Source organism: Hordeum vulgare, chromosome 6H, assembly GCF_904849725.1.
Source record: "Hordeum vulgare subsp. vulgare chromosome 6H, MorexV3_pseudomolecules_assembly, whole genome shotgun sequence".
In the NCBI taxonomy this organism is placed as follows: Eukaryota; Viridiplantae; Streptophyta; class Magnoliopsida; order Poales; family Poaceae; genus Hordeum; species Hordeum vulgare.
This window is the reverse complement of record NC_058523.1, coordinates 303007975-303011675: the sequence shown is the minus strand read 5'-3', so window position 1 is coordinate 303011675 and position 3701 is coordinate 303007975. Positions and strand designations below refer to the sequence as shown.

Sequence of the window (3701 nt, the reverse complement as noted above, 5' to 3'; positions counted from 1 at the left end):
CAACAAGAGGAGAAGAGGAGAAGAAATAGGAAAATGAAAAGAAAGAAGAAGAAGAGAAGGAGGAGGAGGAGGAGGAGGAGGAGGAGAAGGCCAAGGACCTTCTATCCTTCTCCTCCTCCTTCTTCTTGATTTCTTCTTCTTCTCCTCCTCCTCCTCTTTCTTCTCCTCTTTCATATTATCCTTGCTTTAATTAACCCAACAATGACATAATTAGCCCATTTAGCTCCAAAATACCATAATAAGCTCAAAATGGCATAAGAACCTTGGTTAGCTCATGAATATTATATACTTAGCTTTTTTTCTCTAAAATGACATAATTAGCCCATTTAGCTCAAAAAAGACATAATTAGGTAATTTAGCTCCAACAAGAGGAGAAGAGGAGAAGAAATAGGCAAAATGAAAAGAAAGAAGAAGAAGAGATGAAGAAGAAGAGAAGAAGGAGGAGGAGGAGGAGGAGAAGGCCAAGGACCTTCTATCCTTCTCCTCCTCCTCCTTCTCCTCCTCCTCCTTCTTCTTGATTTCTTCTTCTTCTCCTCCTCCTCCTCTTTCTTCTCCTCTTTCATATTATCCTTGCTTTAATTAACCCAACAATGACATAATTAGCCCATTTAGCTCCAAAATACCCTAATAAGCTCAAAATGGCATAAGAACCTTGGTTAGCTCATGAATATTATATACTTAGCTTGTTTTCCTCTAAAATGACATAATTGGAATATTTAGCTCAAAAAGAAGGAGAAGGAAGAAGAAGAAGAAGAAGAGAAGAAGAATAGAAGGAGAAGGAGAAGAATAAGGAGGAGGAGGAGAAGAAGAAGAAGGAGGAGGAGAAGAAGAGAAGAAGGAGGAGAAGAAGAAGGAGAAGGAGAAGGAGCCCTCCTTCTTCTCCTTCTTCTTCTCTCCTTCTTCTCCTCCTTCTTCTCCTTCTTCTTCTCTTCTTTTTTTCTTCTTCTCCTCCTCCTTCTCCTTCTCCTTCCCCTTCCCCTCCTCCTCCTCCTTCTTGTTTTTCTTCTCCTTGTTCTCTTATTGCTTCTTTTCTTTCTTCTTCAATTTAGCTTATTTGTCATATATATGTTGTTGTTCTTCTTCTACTTGCTTTATTATTCCCATTTTGCAGATTGGATGTACTACATGCATGGAAGCTGGCGTTGGAGTGCTTTAGTTTCCGTTTTTATTTGAGTTGATGAACAATGTGTTGGTTCTTTGTATGTGTTGATGAACAATGTGTTGATGAACAATATTTGTGCAACTATATGTATGTATATATGGATGAAACTTCGTATGTGTTGGTTCTTTTGATATATGGGATGTACGTTGATGAACAAATGACATTGATGAGCTTTATATGTATATCATATATGTGTTGTGATCTATTTATGATATATGTGCTCTAAATTATATGTATATGTGATGTGAAATAGAAAAAATAAATAAAAATGGGACAATATAGGATCTTTGCCGTCTGCCAGCTGATGGCAAAGGCCTTTGCCATCAGCCAACAGACGGCAAAGGTGCCACATGGCGCCCAGCTGTGCAATCTGGGCAGTAGCAGCTGGCCATATAGTCTCTTTGCCGTCTGCCTGCTGGGTGGGCAGACGACAAAGAAGAGGGCACAGAGGAGGGGGCAGAAGACAAAAGTGGAGAGAGGGGAGGACACGGCAGACGGCAAACATAGTCAAGGGGGCGGACGGCAAAGATTCCCGAGGAGGCAGACGGCAAAGATAGTCAAGAGGGCAGACGTCAAAGATACCAAGAGGCAGACGGCAAAGATACCAGGAGGCAGACGGCAAAGGCTCCGTTAACCCCTAACGGAGGCAACGCCTCTCGGCTGCCGTCCCAAACTCTTTGCCGACTGCTCCTCAGGAAAGCTGACGGCAAAGAGCTTTGCCGTCCGCTTTGGGGGGGGCAGACGGCAAAGAAGGTCCTATGCCGTCGTAGGCTGACGCAGAAAATTTGCCGGCCGTGACAATATTTGCCGTCTGTGGGATTGTCGTTGCCGTCCGGGTATTTGTCTTTGCCGTCTGTGATGGCAGACGGCAAAGAAGGTGATTCCTGTAGTGTTAGGTGTTAGATCGCTTAAAGTCATGACTGGCCTTGCTTCTATCGCTAGTATTCATGAGAATGAAGTTCTTAATTTTAAGCAAAGGGAGGGAGCAAACTTAAAGGATGCTTGGTATAGAATTTGCAATGCTCAAAATAGATCTATTCGTAGGCAATCTACTACTGTTCTCCTTCGCAATTTCTATGTGGTTGTTTCTCCTTGGAATAGATACGTTTTGGATACCATCATGGGAGGAAACTTCTTGGGTAGCCACACCTTTGGTTCTTATAATGCTATGACAAATCTGGTAGGTACACCCCCACTCATGGTTAATGAAACAATCTTAACTTTGGAACATGTGATGCGTAGGCTTGATGCTATTGAAAATAAAGTTGATACCGTTGAGCTCATTGAAATATCCACAATCATATTACCCAATATGGATCTAAGGTAGGAGCTACTTTAAAAAACCTAAGGGAAAAGGAACCCATAGTTAAGGAAAAATTGGATCAAGATTCTTTTAGAATTGGAAAGCTTGAGGACATTATTACCAACTTGGGTTCCGCCTTCGCCTCTACTAAAACCACTCCTCCTAAGATTGCCAAGTTTGTTTATCTCTCCCTAATAATAAAGCAAATAGGGTTTCTGGTCGTCCGTCATAGCATTTTTGCAAAAACACCCCTCGCTTTTCCGGTATTCAACCCGCAGTCCGTTCTTAAGTCAAGAAACGAATCGTTTTTTATATTTTGCAGAAAACCCCCTGATGTTTCAGGTAATCAACCCGTAGTCCGGATTTAAGTCAGAAAACGAATCATTTGCCTTTTTACAAAATAGTCCTCTTACTTATGTTTTTTCCAGTGATGAACAGCTCATTCTATTTGTATAACAGAAAATGTTAAAAGAAAATACAGTCCAATGTCGACCCTGGCTTACTTAAAGGCAAGACTATAGTGACAAACCAGGTACAACCAGTAGAGAGTAGACCAGTACTAGCCAGGAACGAAAATGGCTACCACTGCCGGTACCCGCACCGGTGCCACCTTGGGTACCCACACCAGCACGAAGCTGTGCGTCCTGCTCACCCCTTTCTTCGTGACCAGCCACATCGAGCCCTTCACCGACCTTGCCATCCGCCTCGCCGCGGCGGCTAGCCCCGACGCCGCCGTGGAGGCGACCGTCGCCGTCACTCCGGCCAATGTCTCCATCGTCCTGTCCATGCTCAAGAGACGGTACGGTGATGTAGCCAAGGGCATGCCTGTGAAGATAGCCACGTACCCCTTCCCGGCCGTGGACGGCCTCCCGAGGGGCGTGGATCCTCGGCAAGGCGGCGGGGGGGGGGGGGGGGGCGACTCGTGGCGCATCGATGCAGCCGCCGTCAGCGACGCCCTGATGCGCCCCGTCCAGGAGGCGCTCGTTAGGGAGCGCTACGGAGGCGACCTGCTGCCTCGCCGACGCCAAGGCCACCCACATGCGCCGCCTCTACGTTTGTCCACCTGCTCCACCGACCTGCTGTTGCTGCCCTCCTACGCTGCCGCTTCGGTCGACCACCTTCTCCACGCACCTGCTACTGTTGCTTCCCACCTACCGCCGCCGCTCCACCCACGGAGGCGACCTGGACTTCTTCCACTTTGGCTGCCGGCTGGTGGTGGTGCTGGGCGTCGCCTCT

General features: G+C 46.3%; 1 pseudogene; it reads left to right on the top strand.

The window, feature by feature from the left end:
- Positions 1-2953: 2953 nt before the first annotated feature.
- On the top strand, positions 2954-3425 carry LOC123405429 (annotated as a pseudogene).
- The last annotated feature ends 276 nt before the right edge of the window (positions 3426-3701 follow it).